This window comes from Miniopterus natalensis, chromosome 10, assembly GCF_054644295.1.
Source record: "Miniopterus natalensis isolate mMinNat1 chromosome 10, mMinNat1.hap1, whole genome shotgun sequence".
Lineage (NCBI taxonomy): Eukaryota > Metazoa > Chordata > Mammalia > Chiroptera > Miniopteridae > Miniopterus > Miniopterus natalensis.
This window is the reverse complement of record NC_142090.1, coordinates 38,503,995-38,524,816: the sequence shown is the minus strand read 5'-3', so window position 1 is coordinate 38,524,816 and position 20,822 is coordinate 38,503,995. Positions and strand designations below refer to the sequence as shown.

Genomic DNA, 20,822 nt, shown 5'->3' with positions numbered 1-20,822 from the left:
GTATTTTGCATATTTCTTCATCAGAAGATTAGTAACAGGACACTTAAATGGATCAAAGAAACTTGCTGAAAGTCAGTAACTATGGGACTCAGGTGGGTTTGCTTTTTTCCCCATTTTTTTCACCCCAAAGAGGCACTGATTGTAGCCTTTTAGAAAGCATGGTTTGTTCACCATGTCAATTATAAACCAAATGTTACCTACCCCTGTTGACAATAATATTCTCACAGTGTTGGAGTAAAATGAAAATTTGCCTGTGACATCTTCATTTTTGAGCAAAGCAGATGGTGCAGGAACTGCTGTTCTTTATTAAGTGTCTAAACTTGTCCTTAGAAATTCTTGACTTTGGCTAGTGTGAATGAATATGTGAAGGAGCTGTGATCTTTCAAAAATAAAAACAAAAACTCGAACTCCTTTCCAAACCCCTAACCTTTGCTTAGTCCAGTTGCATTATATCTCATTATTTTGCTAATGTACTTGTTGTATCTTCTGCATTATATTGTAAGTTTAAGAGTAGAGGTGTCTTTTTTATCGTGTTCCTTTTCACATCCAGTAGAAGCACATACTAGTTAACTATAAAATTTCTGTTGAATAAATGAGTTGATTTTACTATAGTCATTTTAGTGCTAGTGCTTTTAACAGTACTCACAGAAGTCAGCATTTTCCATTTGCCAGGAAACCCATCAACACTGCTAATCATCCCTTTAGTTTTAAGAACAGTAGTTCCTTGGGCAAAACTAGTTTCATTTCAGTTTTTATCAGATCTGAAGAAAGCTGTGACCCAATGTGATTCTAGAATTCTTCTTTCTCTATTTCTATTTATGGTCTCTACTCCTGAGGCATTACTATGTTTTTTTTCTGTAGAAATATGATTTCTCTTTTTAACACATTTAATTAATCTTTTTGCAAAATTACAGTTGTGTAGACATTTTCTTCAGTTCCTTCCCTCTTTTCTTCCAAAGTGGTTTTATGACTACCATTAGTAACATTTTACTTCCCCTTTTCTTAGCCCTTTGTGTTTGCTCCTACACTTCTAGACAAACCTACCTCACATCACAAAAGTGGTATTTTTGGACTAGTTAGAGGTCATCAAATTCAGCCTTCAGATTTCTTAGATAAGAAATCTTATGCTTAGGTTGATTAGATGGATTCCAACTCTGATCTCCTGCCTACTTGTGGAATATTCTTTCAGAGCCTGGTACCTTTGACAGGAGAGTGTGTGATTCCAGTTCCCTCCTACTCCACCCCACACTGGCTCCACCACACTTGCTCCTAGCTAAGGAGTCTCATCAACTAATTAATTTATGCTCATCATAAATTAAATGGAAATCCCTGTCAAGTGCATTTTAACAGGGGACAATGTTAGAACCTGTGGGAATTCATCTCAAATAATGGAAGTCTAGGCTTCACTTTTTGATGTGTATGGAGAAAGCATTTATGAGTTGGAAGGCTTTTCAGTGTAATTCCAAATCACATTGTATAGGGTGGTGTTTATGTATCTGTTCAAGTATAAGGTTTATTTTTTATTTTTTGCTTATTTTAAAAAATAGAATGTATTTTTAAAAAATTTAATATAGACCTCAGTTATCCCTTCTGAGTGTTTACACCAGAGCTCTGGCATCTTGGGTATGCTCTCAATTATTTCATTTTGATGTGAAAAGAAATGTATAATCTTTGGTTTTTATAATTGTAGTTATAAAAAAAAGATATGTGTGTGTGTGTTTCTGTTCTTTGAAGACATAAATGTATGTCTTCTGCTTGAATTGTCCCAGTGACATAAAGTGGATAATGTGCTTATTTGATCTAGTTGATTGCAGCTTTATTATTGTTAAGAAATAAGAGAAGTTCTGCTAGGGTCTTTCCTCAGTATCCCAGAATTAATTTTTCTCTTGGTAAGGTGTTGGTTCAACACTGTGATTAAGGAACAAATGCAAATTTAGCTTGAGTGAAACTAGCATACCATGATGGGTCCTAGATATACTTATAGACCCTAGTCTGTTTTCCATTTTAAAAATAAATTTGGAAAATATTTTTTTATTGTGAATCTAGGATAATTATAATTCAATTTTCTATAATAATTACAGCTTTGTATTTAATTTGAGTTGTCTTGGTTTTGATATGAAGGTGTATAATGGAAGGCCCTGGTGGTCTCAGGAATTAGTTAAGATACCCAGCCCACTTTCCCCTATTCATGCTGAACCCTATCTGAAATATCATAGACCTTGAATGCATGGGCTTATTTCACCTAGCATAATACCCATTAGATCCATCCATGCTGTCACACATGGTAAGATTTCATAATTTTTTTTATAGCCAAGTAATATTCCATTGTATATACGTACCACAGTTTTTTATCTACTCTATTGATGGGCACTTGGGTTGCTTTCATATCTTGGCTGTGGTAAATAATACTGTGATGAACATACTGGTGCATATATTTTTTCGAATTAGTGTTTTGGTTTTCTTCGGATATATACCCAGAAGTCACCTGCTGGATCATAAGGCAGTTCCATTTTTAATTTTTTGAGGACCCTCCATACTCTTTTCCATAGTGCCTATACCAATCTGTATTCCTACCAACAGTACATGAGGGTTCTATTTTCTGCATATCCTCTTCAGTGCTTGCTCTTAGCTAAGAGGTCTTGTCAACTAATTAATTTATGCTCATCATTGATAATGGAAATCCCTGTCAAGTGCATTTTAACAGAGGACAATGTTAAGAACTTGTTTGTGTATTTATTAATGATAGCCATTCTGACAGGTGTGATGTGATATCTAATTGTGGTTTTAATTTGTAGTTCTCAAGTAATTACTGATGTTGAGCATCTTTTCATATATCTATTGGAGAAGTGCCAATTCAGGTCCTCTGCCCATTTTTTTTTTTTTTTTTTTTTATTCTCACCTGAGGACATGCTTAGAGAGAGGGAGGGAGAGAGAGAGAGAGAGAAAGTGAGCAAAACATAGAAGTGAGGGAGAAACATCAATTGATTGACTGGGTATCAAACCCTCAAACCAGGTATGTCCCCTGACAGGCAATCGAACTAGCAACCTTTTAGTGCACAGGACAATGCTCAACCTGCTGAGTCACTCTAGCTGGACCTCTGCCCATTTTTTAATTAGATTGTTTGTATATTTAGTGTTGAGTTATATGAGTTCTTTATAAATTTTTGATTTTAACTCCTTTTATTTGAATATTCATTCAGGTAACTCGGTATCAGATTTTCCTTTCCTTTTGTTTATGGTTTCCTTTGCTGTGCAAAAAATGATGTAGTCCCATTTATTTATTTTTTCTTTTGTTTCCGTTTCTCTAGCAGATATATCAGAAAAAATATTATTAAGAGAAATGTCCATGATTTTACAGCCTACTTTTTTTCTAGAATTTTTATGGTATTGAGTCTTACATTTAAGTGTTTAATCCATTTTGAGTTTATTCTTTTATATGGTGAAAGACTGTGGTCTACTTTCACTTTTTGCACATATCTGTCCAATTTTCCCAACACTATTTATTGAATAGACTGTCTTTACTTCATTGTATGTTCTTGCCTCCTTTGTCAAATATCAACTGACTATATAGGTGTGGGATTATTTCTGGGCTCTCTATCCTATTTCATTGATCTATATGTCTGTTTTTATGCCGGTTTCATGCTGTTTTTATTACAGTGGCCTTGTAGTATAGTTTGGTATCTGGTAATGTAATCCCTCCAACTTTGTTTTTCTTTTATTTATTTATTTTTAATGATTTTAGAGAGAGAGAAAGAGAGAGAGAGGAAAACATTGGTGTGAGGGAGAAACATCAGCCGGCTTCCTCCTGAATGTCCCCATTGGGGATTGATCTCGCAACCTGGCCACATGCTCTGACTGGGAATCAAACTGGCAACCTTTTGGCTCAACTAACTGAGACACACCAGCCATTTCCAACTTTGTTTTTCTTTCTCAATATTGCTGTGGCTCTTTGGAGTCCACATACATTTTTGGATTACTTGTTCTAGTTCTGTGAAATACACCATTAGTAGTCTGATAGGAATTGTGTTGAATCTATAGATTGCTTTGGGTGATATGGACATTTTAATGATGTTAATTCTTCTATTTAATGAGCACGGTATATGCTTCCATTTATTTGTATCTTCTTCAATTTCTTTCTTCCGTGTTTTGTAATTTTTTGAGTACAGATCTTTTCCCTCTAAGAGAAACACTTTTAGATTTTCCCTGTTGAGTGTGATGTTAGCTGTGGTTTTATCATGTGTGGCCATTATTATATCGAGGTATGTTTCCTGTATTCCCACTTTTCTGAGAGTTTTTTCCATAAATAGGTGCTAGATTTTATCAAATGGTTTTTGCGTCTATTGATATGATTATATGATTTTTATCCTTCATTTTGTTTATGTGGTGTGTCACATTAATTGATTTGTGGATATTGTACCCATCTTGCATTCCAGGAGCAAATCCCACTTGATCATGGTGTACGATCTTTTTAATGTATTGCTGAATTTGGTTTGCTAATATTTTTTTTTGAGGATTTTTACATCTATGTTCATCAGTGATATTGGCCTATAATTTTCTTTCTTTGTAGTGTCATTATCTGGTTTTGGAATTAAGATAATGCTGGCCCCATTAAATGAACTCCAGAGTATTCCTTCCTCTTGAAGTTTTTGGAATAGGTTTTAATTATTTTTTGAATATTTGGTAAAATTCACCTGTGAAGCCATCTGGTCCAGGACTTTTGTTTGCTGGGAGTTTTTAAAATTACTGCTTTGATTTCATTTGTTGTAATCTGTTCAGATTTTGTTTCATCTTGATTCAGTTCTTGAACATTGTATTTTTCTAGGAGTTTATCCATTTCTTTCACAGTGTCCAATTTGTTGGCATATAGTTCTGTTAGTGGCAAAACAGCATCAGAATGTTATGAGACCTTGATTCAGCAACTTTGGAACTTGAGTTTGGCAAAGAAAGAATTAAGAACCAAGGAATCTAAATTATTAGAGAAAGTTTATTTAGAAAATTACAGAGGTAGAAAAGGTGAGCCAGTGGGCTGTGTGGGCTCAAGAAATAAGTTGTAGAGGCAAAAGAAGGGTCCCAGGAGCTTAGGAAAAAGAAAGGCAGAGAGAACGTACCTGGGGAAAGGAGAGGGAGAAAGGCAAGGGCGTGGTCCAGAGAGAGACAGTATGTGTAAGGAAAAAAAGGTTTGGGGAAAGGAGTGAGTCTGCTCAAAAGAGAAAGAGTGAGTGCTAGATCCTCTGGCCTAAAGGTTTTTATCTTCTCTCTAAAGGCAGGAATCTTAGGGAAGGTCCCAGGGGAGGATCTCAATAGAATAGTAATCAGTTTTTCTAGGTGTGCACTTTCAAGGTTGTGGTCTCTTTCAAGGTCAGGGGGTAATTAGTCGTTGCATCTGGCCCTAATGTCAGCCATTGCATCGCTCTGTCTGGTTTTGCTGTTTTTCTGGGCCTGGAGCTGAAACACAACTGAGACCTACAGATTATCTTTAGTTTGAGCAAAACTCTTTTATGTGGTCAATAGACCTGAGGCTTTGTTCCTAAGATTATTTGATGTGGGCCAGAACCTCATTGTCCTGAGGGCATAATGCTTAAGGGAGTGGTCCTGCATTGTATTGGAGGGCTTGTATTGGAGTCCTATGAGACTATTCTACAGCTCCCTTGTTCCTCCTCTAAGGGGCTCTAGTGCATGACTAGTTACATGCCAGGGGAAGAAAGGTCATAGGAGGGTCCAAACCATATGACCAGCGGTATAAAAGGTCCGGGGGTCTAAACTGCATGACTAGCAATATGTTAGGGGAGGAAAGGTTACCCTGGGGGCAAGGTCCTACTCTACAATTGTCTCTTGTTTTTTGTCCTCCTAATCTTTTGTACCTGGATTATTGTTCCCATTCTGCTCACATCTGCCTAAGTGCCTACTACTGTTTATATTGATAAGACTGTTTCTCTCTGAGTCTATACTACTTAAGTGAGCTCACAGAATTTTATGTGCTCCTTCAGTATAGTGTTGCCCTCATGATCAGTATAAACTAAGATACCAAACCAGAGGATGAGAGTACAACTGCAACTACCTCCTTTCCTTAAAGACTACTAGAACTAATGTAGTAGTTCTACATTACACGTTTGCCTTACATGTTTGCCTTAGTCACCACTAGAACTCCGAGTCTTCCGGCCATCTACTATCACATGGACAGTTATTCCCATGTGGCTCTGTTCATCTCTTCCTTTGACCCAGTCATTTCTTCTTTCATCAATCTTGGTGTCTCTGAAATTCATTTAGAGAACCCAAGCAACAGCCTGGCCTCTCATTTTTTTAACCTTCTATCACTTTTAATGGCCTTTTTCTGTTTCACTTGTATCTCACTCAGCTATTTCTCAAACTTTAACATGCACCTGAATCATTTAGAAATCTTGTTAAGATGTGCCTTCTGATTCCAGATGATGTTGATGTTGCACTGTGCGTAATAAAGCTCTAGATTTAGACTTTATTATTATCAATGACAATACCATCTTTTTTGTATTCAACTGGCAACTCCCAATATTGATTAGACTTAACACTCAATGTTTTCCATGCCTGCACTCAAGCAATGAATATGGGTAGAAGAAAACATATCTACAATCTAACTCTTAATTTATGACTGCCTCTCTCAAATTTCTCTCAGCTTTACCCAGCAATCCTGCCACATATACCTACATATTTACCTCTGAGGTGACTATTTCATATCTTCTCTCTCCTCATGTCTTTGCCCTCTCTAGTCATCCTTAGCTTCTTATTTCACTCAAAAGTGATGCAATCATAAGAGAACTACTACATCTTTTCTTTACCATACCTCCCAAACTCTTACATGTGTATCTATATATAGTTCATTTCATCCCCTCCTATCACAATGGATGAATTGTCCCTTTCCACATTTTGCCTACTTAATGGCATTGCTCCTGCATTTTATCTTCTCTATCACTTATACTATTTGTCAGGGGATAAACATATGATCATGTCTTTCACCTTAAATAAACCCAGAAACCTTCCTTGGATCCCCACAGCATGTCTTTTTCCATCTTTCATTCCATTTCTCCATGTTCCTATATTACAGAACTCCTCAAAAGAGTTTTGGGTGGTGTCTGCTGGAAGAAAGCACTCCATCATTTATACTACAATACAATTTGTGCCTCACAGGCAAAGAGATTTTGCAGTACTCTGAGGCCTCAGGAGTTTGGGTGCTCAGAATAGCTACGGGCAAGTTGACTTTCTGAGCAGTTCATTAACAAGAATACTCTTTTTCTTGAGCCTTTCAAATATAGGGCCTTAAAATGGAATTTTTCACAATGGTCTGATAATTTACATAGCAATTTCTTTTAACACCCCCCCCCCCCCCCCCGGAGTAACTTCTAATTCAAGAGATTGAAGAAAACAGTTATTCAGATGATTAAATAAAATCATGTCTCCCTTTCTTCATTTGGCCTCATTCAACCAATGAGTAGAGCAGGAATTTGTGCTGTTATTTCTGGTAGGGACTTTATACTGTACATTTAATTTGGCACAAGCAGAGACTCAGACAAGCAGTAAATTATAAACTTGAAGAGATGGAGCATTTTGCTGTCAATCCTTAGAACACATCAAAATGCTGTTGTTCTGGGGTGACCCGCGACAGATGACCACCAGAGTTTGTGTTTGAATTTTTGGAGCCTTTATTAACTGGCCAGCAGCTACAGTTGCAGCGTCTCACCCATGTAAGAGCTGAACTGCAGCCCTGACCCTTAGTTCTTCCCTCATGTTACTCAGTAACTACAAAGACACTGCTGTAAAGGGGTTATGCTTGGCCAGAGCGTGATTGGTTTGTTTTTTCTATAGGAACACAGGGGGAGCGGTAATTATTGGGCTAGCTTGTTGGGCCTTGTCCTGTACAATAGGGATCTTGTTCTACCTTTACTGTTAGTTCATTAGGTATATTCTTCTGGCCATGGTGGCCAGAACACTGTTAAATCATAGCATGTTAAGTAACTTTGGGGATTTTTAAAACCTATGTTAAGGATTTTTTAATAAGTAAAATTGTAAACAATATACATTTATCTGTTTCTTTGTGGCTTCTTTTTTAGTGTGTTAGAGTCACACTAACACATTCACTAAAGTTTTTTCTCACCGTAGCCATAACCCTAAATCTAACCTTAAACCTAAACATAACTCAAAACCTAACCTTAAACCTCAACCTTACCTTAGCTCTTACACTAACTCTAACATTAATCCTAAACTTAATTTAAACACAAATCCTAAACTCAATGCTAACTCAAACCCTAACCATAATTGTAACTCAAACCTTAATACTAACTCTAGTCAAAAGCTAATCTTAACCCTAAACCTAACCCTAAATGTAACCTTAACTTAGCTCTTAACCAAATGCTAACCCTAGACCTAATTCTAATTTTAAAACAAACTCTAACCTCAAAGTTAACCCTAACACTAACACTGAACCTAACCATAGACTCAACCCTAACCCTAACCCTAACCCTTAAGCATCCCTAAACCTAACCCTTAGCCTAAACCTAACACTAATTTTAATCCAAACGATAAACTCAAATCTAACTCTCACCCTAACCCTAACCCTAATTATAAACTCTGAACTAACCACAACTCTAACCCTAACCACACAAAACCTAGCTCAAAATCAAATCTTAACACTAACCCTAAAACCTAAATTTAATTCTAACCCTAACCCTTACACTAAACCTAAACCTACCCCTAATTTAAAACTACATGCTAATCTCAAAGCTAACTCAAATCCTAATACTAACACTAATCATAAATTCAATGCTAGCCTCAGCCTTAACCTGAATGTTCTCATCCTAACCCTGTCCTAACTTTAGCTCAAAACATAACCCTTCCTTCCTTCCCTCCTTCCTTCCTTCCTTCCTTCCTTCCTTCCTTCCTTCCTTCCTTCCTTCCTTCCTTCCTTCCTTCCTTCCTTCCTTCCTTCCTTCCTTCCTTCCTTCCTTCCTTCCTTCCTTCCTCTTTATTTATTTTTATTTTTAATTTTAATTTCTTAATTTTTTTTGTTCAAAATATTACAGATGTCCCTTTGTCTCCCCATTAACTCATTCTACCCCACCCCACCCCCTCCCCAGTACCTCTCCACACCATTGTCTGTGCCCTTGGGTTGTGCATATATGCATATAAGTTCTTTGGATAATCTCTCCCACTCCACCTCGCCCCTGTCCATTCCTCTGAGATTCATCAGTCTGGTCTATGCTTCCATGAAATTGAATCATTTCTGTTCATCAGTTTATTAAATTTAGATTCCACATATAAGTGAGATCATGTGATGTTTGTCTTTCTCTGCCTGGCTTATTTACTTAGCATAATATTCTCCAGGTCCATCCATACTATCAAAAATGCTACAAGATCCTTCTTCTTTACAGCTGCATAGTATTCCATGGAGTAAATGTCCCACAGCTTTTTTATTCACTCATCTACTGATGGGCACTTGGGCTGTTTCCAGATCTTAGCTATTGTAAACTGTGCTGCTATGAACATCGGGGTACATATATTCTATCTGATTAATGTTTCAGGATTCTTAAGGATACATTCCTAGGAGTGGAATTAGTGTGTCAAAAGGCAGCTCCATTTTTAATTTTTGAGGAACCTCCATACTGTTTTCCATAGTGACTGCACCAGTCTGCATTCCCACCAGCAGTGTACCAGGGTTCCCCTTTCTGCACATCCTCCCCAGCACGAGGCATTTGTTGATTTGTTGATGGTAGCTATTCTGACAGGTGTGAAGTGACACCTCATTGTGGTTTTAATTTGCATCTCTCTTATGAGAAGTGACATTGAGCATTTTCTCATGTCTCTTGGCCATCCGTATATCTTCTTTGGGGAAGTGTCTATTCAGGTTCTTTGCCCATTTCTTAATTGGATTGCTTCTCTTCCTCTTGTTGAGTAATATGAATTCTAATGGGGCTAATTTGGAAATTTATCCGATACATCCTTGGCAAATATGTTCTTCCAAACCCTGCGGTTCCTTTGTATTTTGAGGCTGTTTTCTTTTGCTGTGCAGAAGCTTTTTAGTTTGATGTAGTCCCATATATTTATTTTTTCTTTTGTTTCTCTAGCCCTAGGAGATGTATCAGTGAAAATTCCACTATGTGAGATGTCTGTGACTTTACTGCCTATGTTTTCTTCCAGGATTTTTATGGTTTTGCAACTTACATTTAAGCCTTTTATCCATTTTCAGTTGTTTTATTTGTGTGTATGGTGAAAGTTGGTGGTCTAGTTTCACTTTTTTGCATGTATCTGTCCAGTTTTCCCAGCACCATTTATTGAAGAGACTATCTTTACTCCATTGTATGCTCTTGCCTCCTTTGTCAAATATTAACTGACCATAATGACTTGGGTTTATATCTGTTGTCTCTGTTCTGTTCTATTGATCTATATGTCTGTTGTTGTACCAATACCAGGCTGTTCTGATTACAATGACTTTGTAGTTCAGTTTGATATCCAGTAAAGTGATCCTTCCCACTGTATTCTTTTTTCTCAAGAAGGCTGCAGCTATTCGGGGTCTTTTTTGGTTCCATGTAAATCTTTGGAATATTTGTTCTAGCTCTGTGAGATATGCTGTTGGTATTTTAATAGGAATTGCATTGAATCTATAAATTGCTTTAGGTAGTATGGACATTTTAATATTAATTCTTCCAATCCATGAGCATGATATATTCTTCCACTTGTTTATATTCCTCTATTTCTTTTTTCAGTGTCATGTAGTTTTCCGAGTACAGGTCTTTTATATCCTTGGTTAAGTTTTTTCCTGGGTATCTTTTTTTTTCTTTCTTGCAATCGTAAATGGTATTGTGTTTTTAGTTTCTCTTTCTGAAAGTTCATTGTTGGTGTATAAGGATTCCATTGATTTCTAGATGTTGATTTTGTATCCAGCTACCTTGCCAAATTCGTTTATCAAGCCTAGTAGTACTTTGATGGAGTCTTTAGTGTTTTCTATGTGCAACATCATGTCATCTGCAAATAATGACAGGTTTACTTACTCCTTTCCAATTTGGATACCTTTTATGTTTTCCTCCTGTCTGATGGCTGTGGCAAGGACTTCCAGTACTATGTTGAATAAGGGTGGTGAAAGTGGACTTCCCTGTCTTGTTCCTGTTTTTAAGAGAAATGGTTTTAGTTTTTGCCCATTGAGTATAATGTTGTCTGTAGGTTTGTCTTATATGGTCTTTATTATGTTGAGGTATGATTCCTCTATACCCACTTGCTGAGAGTTTTTATCAGAAATGGGTGCTGGATTTAGTTGAATGCTTTTTCTGCATCTATTGATATGATCATATGATTTTTGCCCTTCATTTTGTTTATATGATGTATCACATTTATTGATCTGCAAATGTTACACAAGCCTTGCATGCCCAGAATAAATCCCACTTGTTGTGGTGTATGATCTTTTTAATGTATTGCTGGATCTGGTTTCCTAGTATTTTGTTGAGGATTTTAGCATCTATGCTCATCAGGGATATTGGTCTGTAATTTTCTTTCTTTATTGTGTCTTTATTGGGTTTTGGGATTAGGGTGATGCTGCCCCCATAAAAAGAGTTTGGGAGTTTTCCCTCTTTTTGAATTTCCTGGTATAGTTTATTTCAATAGGTATCAATTCTTCTTTGTTTGTCTGGTAAAACTCGCCTGTAAATCCATCTGGTCCAGGACTTTGATTTCTGGGAGATTTTGATTACTGCTTTAATTTCATTAGTTGTTATCGGCCTATTCAATTTTTCTGCCTCTTTCTGATTCAACTTTGGAAGACTGTATGCTTGTGCATTTCACCCATGTTGTCCAGTTTGTGCATATTAGTTGCTCATAGTATTTTCTTCCCATTCTTTGTATTTCTGTTGGGTCAGTTGTTATATCACCTCTTTCATTTCTGATTTTGTTTATTTGGATCCTCTCTCTTTGTTTCTTGGTGAATCTGGCAAAAAGAGCATCAATCTTATTTATCTTTTCAAAGAACCAGTTCTTGGTGTCATTGATTTTTTTGTATATTTTTTTAGTCTTTATGTCATTAATTTCTGCTCTGATTTTTATTATTTCCTTCCTTCTTCTTCCTTGGGGCTTTTCTTGCTGTTTTCATTCTAGTTCTTTTTGCTTCATTAGATCTTTTTCTTGTTTCTTGAGATAGACCTGTAATGCTATGAATTTTTCTCTCAGGACTGCTTTGGCTGTGTCCTCTAGATTTTGGGTTGTTGTCTGTTCATTTTTGTTTTTCCCCAAGAAGTGTTTGATTTCTTCCTTGATCTCATTAGTAACCTATTCATTGTTTAATAACACCCTATTTAGCCTCCATGTGTTTGAATATTTTTGAGTTTTCTTATAGTGGTTGATTTCTAGTTTCATGTCATTGTGATCATCATGCTCGATATGATTTCAATCTTCTTGAATTTGTAGAGACTTGCCTTGTGCCCTAACATGTGGACTAGTTTTGAGAATGTTCTATGTGCACTTGAAAAGAGTGTGTATTCTGCTGTTTTGGGATGAAATGTTCTGTAAATATCAACTATATCCATTAGACCTAGTGTGTAATTTAAGGTCTGTGTTTCTCTGTTGATTTTTTTGTCTTGATGATCTGTCCAGTGATGACAGTGGGGTGTTAAAGTCCACCACTATGATTGTGTTGCTGTCAATCTCCCCTTTAAAGTTCACCAAATTTTTTTTTATATATTTAGGTGCTCGTATATTGGGTGCATATATGTTTATAAGGGTTATTTCCTCCTGTTGGACTGATCCCTTTAGTATTATGTATGACGATCTTTGTCTCTTGTTATGGTCTTTATTTTGAAGTCTATAAGTATTGCTACTCCAGCTTTCTTTTGTTTCCATTTGCATGGAATATTTTTTTCCATCCCTTTACTTTAGCCCATGTGAATCTTTTTCTCTCAGGTAGGTCTCTTGTAGACAGCATATATTTGGGTCCTCTTTTCTTATCCATTCAGCTACCCTATTTCTTTTGATTGGTCTATTTATTCCATTTACATTTAAGGTTACTATTGATAGACACTTATTTAATGCCGTTTCTCCCTTTATGCTGGTGTATCTTTCTCTCACTATTTCTTCTTTTTCTTAGAGCTGTCCTTTTAGCATTTTTTGCAGTGCTGGTTTGGTGGTACTGAACTCCTTTAGCCTTTTTTTTTGTCTGGGAACCTCTTTATTTTACCTTCAATTTTAAATGATAGCCTTGCTGGATAAAGCAGTCTTTGTTGCATGTTCTTGCTTTTCATTAATTTGAGAACTTCATGTCACTCCCCTCTGGCCTGAGGAGTTTCTATTGAGAGATCTGATTTCAGCCTTATAGGGCTTCCCTTGTAGGTCATTGCTTGTCTCTCTCTTGCAGCTCTTAATATTCTCTCCTTGTCTTTGACATTTTTCATTTTAATTATGATGTATCTTGGAGTGGATCTCTTTGAGTCTCTCTTGTATGGAATACTCTGTGCTTCCTGAGCTTGTGTGGCTTTCTACATTACCAGCCTAGGGAAGTTTTCTGTCATTATTTCCTCCACCAAGTACTCTATCCCTTGTTCATTTTCCATCCCCTCTGACACCCCTATGATGGGAATGTTGTTTCACATCATGTTTTCCCAAAGCTCCCTTACACTTTTCTCATGCTCTTTAAGTGTTTTTTCTTTTTGCTGCTCTGACTGAGTGGTTTTTTTCTTCCTTATCTTCTAAGTCACTTATTCTATCCTCTGCTTCATTGAGCCTTCTTTTAATTCCTTCTGCTGTATTCTTGATATCAGTTATAGTATTTTTCATTTCTGCGTGATTCTTATTTATGGTACTTATTTCTTTTTCATGTTTTCACTAAGTTCCTTACCCTTACCATTAAGTGTCTTGTTCTCATTAATTTCCTTGAGCATCTTTATAATTAAGGCATGAATTGTCTGAATTTTCCCTGCCCTTTTTTTCCAAAGGTTTTAGTGAGGTAGCTTTTACATATTTGCTTTAAATCTTATGTGTTACTTGATCCTTATGGATTTGTGATTCTTGTTGAAACAAAAAGAAAACTGGTTATTTGAAGATCTGGGTTTCTTTGAAACAATTGTCTGGGACTTTTCATAGTCCTAAGAATACAGGTAATTGTGCATTCCAGAGATCCTTAATTATTACTTAAAAGCAAATTTACTTCAGGAAATCAGGTTGTACATCTTTTGAATAAATCCTTTGATTGCATATGTTAAAATTGTATTAGAATCATAATTAAGTGAAGTTATAATGAAACATCTCTCTCTCCATTTATATACTGGGAGCACTGCCCTTGACCATTATAGGGGTTTGGTATGGTTTTAGCTATTGTTATGATCATAGTTTCTGTTTTTCAAACTATAGTTTGTGAAGTTGGTAGGCTGGGGCAGAAGTTGGGATGTGAAGGAATATTTGAGGCATGAGGAAGCATATTCAGGGCCATGGGGTAAAAAGGGTAGCCTTGGGAGAAAGCCAGTAGGTAGATCTCTGAGTTTTCCACCCCTTTTCTACCAGAACAGCTCTACTTTTTGTTTTTTTCATTTTTCAAATTTTTTAATCCTTACCTGAGGATATATATTTTTTCATTGATTCTAGAGAGAGAGGAAGGGAGACAGAGGGAAGGAAGGAGAGAGAAAAACATCAGTGTAATAGAGAAACAAAGATGGGCTTCCACCCACATGTGCCCCAATTGGGGATCAAACCCACAACCCGGGTTTGTGCCCTGATCAGCAATCGGACGTGCCACCCTTTGGTGCATGGGTTGACACTCCAACCACTGAGCAACACTGGCCTGGGCTACTCTTTCTTTTTGTTTAAATGTAGGTTCCACTGCTTAAAAATGATAATTTTTTTCTAGGTCAGTTGACTTGTACTAAAGGATTCTACTGGATGAGAAAGTGGTATTTTGCATGTTTGTGTGTTTGGGAAAAGAGAGACTTATTTTTGTCAGTGTTGATGACTCTTAGAACTGTGATCCAGAACCAAGGAAAGAGTTCTCATTTAGCTGAGCTGGAGGCCTTGGCAGGAGGAGTTTGTGTGGGGCCTGACAGAACTCCTCTGTGGAGGGGTGCGCACATTACTTTACAGCTAAGAGTCTTGCCTGTTGGCTCTGCATGGAGTCAAGGCTTTTCTGCTCAGATAAATCACATAGGACTAGATCTGGAAACAGTTGGATTTGGATGTATTTACACATCCTTTCTGTTCTTAGAGGTGTCCACGGCAAATGTTGAAATTCTGAGTAGGTGTGCTTAGTACTTATACAATAAGTACTGGTGCAGGTTAACTGGGAGGTAAAGGAACTGAGTTCCAGTATGGTACAAATTATTATTATAATACAATCCAATATTGGGCAAATAAGATAATAATAAAAGAAAATTGTAAGATGTTATGTTCTGAAGTGAACTTGTATTGGCGACTTGAACAAATAGTGTCCATGTATAAATGTGGCTGTGAAGTATGCTCTTTGCCTTCTTAGTTTTGTTTCTGGAATTTAAGAAAAGGAATATTGGTGCAGGGAATCTGCTCAGAGAAGAGATGGTAAGTGTGCATGCTGAATAGGGCTAGTGAAATAGGAACAGTTTTTGTTGTTTTTTAATTTATCTTTATTGTTGAAAGTATTACAGAGGTCCCCATTTTTCACCCCATTGACCCCCAGCTCCCCCCAGGAACAGTTTAAAAATTATTTGACTTAATTTTAACCTGGAAATGATTCATCCCTTCCCTCTTTTTTTTTTTTCTTTTCTCTTTTTTTACTGAGAGTAAAAGCAGGTGTGAAATGCTCTAGGTCCTCCCCACTCGAAGTGGTCTGGGGAGAAAGGTGTTGGCATAACCTGGAAGCTTGTTAGAAATAATAGATTCTAGTTTATTCTACTGAACCAGAATCTGCATTTTAACAAGATCTCTAGGGTTCATTGTTATGTCAGATTTTGAGAAGCTGTGTTCTACAGTACATGTGAAATCCTTTTGGTCATTGTATTATGAATCCACTAGATGTCACTCTTGTAACCTGGTAATGGAGTGGCATTTTCCACTGGGGACTTGGAAGAAATCTGTGAACATGATCACATTATTAGATGTTTTCCTCCCACCCTTAGAGCTACTGATATACATGATTATTCAATGTAAAACTACCTTTTTCTTTGGTTTAATGTCTTGGAGAGAGAATTCTGGGAATTCTTTTCATTTTTTTTAATCAGCACTCTTGCTTTCATGTCTTTCCCTCCTTCAAGCCCCCTATTGCTTGAGTTACTCTGTTGTTACTTAATTTTAGCACATAATATGCTGCAGTTGTTCTGAGTGACTGGCTTACTGAGAAAACAGCATCCTGCTCAGCACAGTGACACAGAATACATGTATAGGTTTGATCCCTGTAGAAATGATTGAGAGCAGAAAGGAAGCAACACTGTCCTGAAATAAGCATCAACCTCTATGTGATTGTTGGAAGAAGTGATGACCTTTTTGAATTCTTAGGGTGTCTCAAGGGTTGTTTGACAAAGGAGTGACAAAGTCCACTTCTGCGTAGAAAAAGGTGTCCCAAGTGTAATCTTGTAGGCCATGAGTTTTGGCCATGAAGATGAATATAAGGAACACTTACAAGTAAAGAAAGATCCTGAGGGAGATGATGTACTTTCAGAGATATATGAAGCCCCTAGAACAGGTCCTGTTAACAGCTAGTTAGGTCTGCATATTAGGAAAGAGGAGTGAAAAGATTAAGGAGTATGTTTTGAATTTCCAATTTTTACAGCTAAAAAAAAAAATCCAGTTTTTTTCCCAGATGCCCAGCTTGAGAAGAGTTCTTGAAATAAATCAACCTCTTGCAAAACTCTCCTCCCTCTCAGTCTGATTTTTTTTATCTGTTTCAGTTAACAAGGGTAGCAAATAAGTCATATTAAGTAGTAGGTCTGTGTATATGCTTTGTGTGTGTATTTCCTTTCCTTGGTGTGTTGGGGAGCTTTAGAGACCTTTTTGTAACACCATTTGTTATGATCTGATTCCGATGAAGAGGAGCAGAATTTATTTTAAAGCATTTTACTGAAAATCAGTTTTATTTTTAAAAGCAGTATCTCAGTTATGGAAAATAAACCTAAAATTCTCATTTCTATTCCTAGCCATAGTCTAAATTTCTGCTTCTGCTGTGATGGGATTTTACATCACCATCCCCTTTACTGTTGAGTTTCCTCTCCTCCTTTCTTTTTAGCTATTGCTGCTCAGGCTCCAGATGCTGCCAGATACAGCAGCATACTTGGATGTTTTATTTAAAAGCCTGGGCTTCAGAGTTAGATAGACCTTGGGCAAATTGCTTCATTCCACTGAGATGGTTTTTTCATTTGTAAAATTGAGATAATATTACCTACTTCATGGGTGCTGGTGATGATTTAGCAAAACAGTTGTGAAGCCTGAGAGAAAAAAAAGACACCTACTAAGAAGGGCTCCTGGTGGCTAATTGGGCTCAAATAAAAAATACCAAAGGCCTAGCAGCCTCTCATGAAAATTGCACTTCACTGAGAAGCCTGCCTCTGTGCTAGACTACCTGCCTTCCTGCCCTGTGTTTCTGCCACCTGAGCCAGCCCTTATAAAGGAGTTCCTGGAGTTCTATTCCAACCAGTAGGACTGAAACTTTCCCTGTCCCAATCAGAGAAGCACACCTCTGACCAGAGTGGCTCTATTCTGATCAATCAGGACAGTGCCTTTTGGGCCAACCATACTGTGAGGGTTCCAAGCCCTCATTTGCATGAGTAGGGACCAGTGAGGGGCCAGGGACCAGGGGCTGGGACTTCTCTCCATATAAGCCAGCTCTCCCCTGATTTGGAGAGAAGGCATCTCACCATAACAGAGTGAAGCAGACCATCGTGGAGCAGAGTCAACCATCTGGAGAGAGGCCTGGTCCACCTGGGGCCAGCTGGCCTTGGAGCTGTTCTATATCACAATTGAGTTGTTCAATATCTGTGCTGTTTTCATGGTCATTCTGTTTTTATAGCTGTGCTGTAGCACCATTGAACTGTTTGCACTGAATAAAGTTTCCTTCTTCACCCCACCCCAAATTGGGAATTCTTGTTGGACTTTAAATCGGTGCCAATCACCATCAGTTGACACGATGCATATAAAATATGTAGCATAGAGTCAGGCACATACAGTGTACGATCAGTAGACAGTAGCTGTTATCACCGTTATTGCACTTATCCCACCACCCCAGACCTATTGCCCTTATCTCCATCTCTCAGTTTTTATAACCCAGTCCACCAACTGCTGGAGGAGCCTTATTCTTCTACTTCTTCTCTATCAAAGGACAGCTTCAAGTCAAGGAGGCATCTCCCTTTCCTGCTGCCTGGAAAATGTGTATGATGAGGTGGGTTGATGGGGAGCAGATTAGGAGAATAGTAGAGTGGTAGGGAGGATGTTGATCCTAAGACTGCAACAAGGAGCGTTCTTATAACTGACATTGGAATTCTCCATGAAAACTTCCCTCAGTGTTATAAAATGGTGATCAAATTCAATAAAATTCTTAGCACTGTTAATATTGTCAGTACAGCCATATCACAGGCTGACGCATGATCCTATTTGCCAATTTAAATATTGTTTCTAAAGAGAAACAAACTTAGGTACATAAACTACCAAATCCCAATTTAATTTTTGCAATATAAGTTACATCTTTACTGCTTTGGAATGCCCTTATTGGTATAAAGACCTCCATGCTTTGAATAGCTGTAACTCATACCTTGGGGCCACTGGGACATTACTTGGTTAGGTCCTGTAAACATCCTTGTAAGAGTCTTTGCAGTTCCATCGTAAGCAGCCCCATGGTTTCATTCGATAATATCCTGCTGATGAAGAACAATGGGGATAACTGTATTAGTGAGCTGACTCAAATAGAGGATACAAACTAGTCAAGAATCAAGAGCAGTGTGTATCGTAAAAGTCTCATTTTTCTTGCTAGACTTTGGAAGTTGCACTGTTGTTTTTTTGTTTTGTTTTTACATAATTTTAATATATTTTTGATAATTGTTTAAAATATATTACAAAAAAGCCTTAAAAGCGGCATGAATTGTTCTTTTTTTCCTACCACATCATTCTTGTTTCCATTGCAAGGAGTTAAGTCACTAAGTTCAGTCCTAGTTCAAAGAAGCTGGGGGTAGAGAACAAAACTTATAATGGTGTTACTGTGTAGATTGCAAAAGAATCTGAGGTTTGTTCAGCAAATATAATGGTTCATTGAGGTGTTGTGTTAATGTGGGGGGCCAGAAAATGAGCTCTGTGTGTAGCAATCTGTTAAATGGCACTTTAGAATTTAACCTAAAAATTGAGAGAAAGTTGGTGAGTGCAGAGGAAGCATTGGACTTTGCTGGGTTGTGGTTGGTGGAGTGTGGGAGGAGGAGTGAAAGGAGAAGGGGATTGTGTGTTGGGTTAGATGAAGATGGGGATGAAAAAATCATCCATCTATGTAAACAGAAAATTAACAGCTTTGTAGAAAACTGAAGGCTCAAGATTTTCAATGCATACTGGATGTATAAACTCTAGAAGTATAAAAAAGAGTAGGTAGAATGATTGCCAGCAAGTAAGGTTCCCAGTTCCATTCTCTTTTGGTAGAAGGGGAAAACTGGTAGAAACTAATGAAAACTGGTACTGCAGGGTTAGAAAATCTATACAGATGTTAGGGATGGATGAATTGAAAGGATTATATCATTTTATATACAGAAGTGATGAAGTTAGAATAAACATAATAAAAACAGTAAACAAAAATGTGCAAAATAATGCTGGACAAATAAAATCCTCTGTGGGTGAGAAATTCATGCTCTGTAATGAGTGTATTTAGGAACACTATGGACCAGTGGATCTTAAACTTTTATCCCCTCATAATTTCTTTGAGAAACTGGTGAAAGCTATGGAATCCTATCTCAGAAAAGTACACATACACATGTACATGCATGATTTTGCCCAAGATTTCATGGGCTTCTCAGACCTCCTGGAACCCATCCCTGAACCCTAGGTTAAGATACTCCATCAAAGACCAACTGAATGGGGAAAGGATATAGAAATTCTATTGATAACACTGGAAAATTAGACCAAAAAGTAGTTATGAGGGAGATCCTGTTCAGAGACTGAAAGATCTCATACAAATGTCTGCTTCATAGGATGTTTTAGAATTAAGGAAGGAATGAATTTACACTAGACTTGGGTCTAAAGATTAGACCAGAATTGGTGGAGGAAATTATCTGTGACTATTGTAGTAACACTCACAACTCAGTTACATTCAACCTTTGGAAGTGGAGTAAAAAAAAAAAATCCTCATCACAATACTGCTGAGTTTTAGAGACTGGAACTATTTTCAAATCAATCTGTGTATTAAGTTAAAATTGAAAGTAATATTTTCAAAAGTCTGTAACTTGTAGGAAATTGGAAATGCTTTAAACATATTAATGGAAGGACAGGAAAATATGTGCCATACCAAAGATTAGGAGCATATATAAAAACTTTTACATCAATCTCATAAAGTAAACAGAAGCGAAAGTAGGGAAAAGATTGTTCAAGTGAGAATAGGGCAGGCCTCAAAGTGTGGCAGGTCAGGTGTAAATAAGAAGCCAGTTGGTAAAGGAATTCAAGAAACAGCACAAAAAAGGATTGCAGTGCAGAAATAAAAGCTTTTTTATACATGAAAGACAGAAGGTCAACTGGAGAACCAATGGAACCTCGATGATCAGGGTGCAAAAGATGTGCCCATGGGGAAGAAAGATCTAGAGTCTCAATGAATCCTCTGCTTTGGTCTTTATCATCATGTCTTTGAAGCAAAGAGGTAAGAGATGTAGCATTAGATAAAATAGTGTTAAGGGAATAGGATA

General features: G+C 37.2%; 1 protein-coding gene across 3 annotated transcripts in view; it reads left to right on the top strand.

Annotated features, from left to right (window-relative positions):
- The window catches only part of SUGCT (succinyl-CoA:glutarate-CoA transferase), an 841,499-nt gene that overhangs the window by 203,536 nt on the left and 617,141 nt on the right, over nt 1-20,822 (top strand). The window lies entirely within an intron of this gene.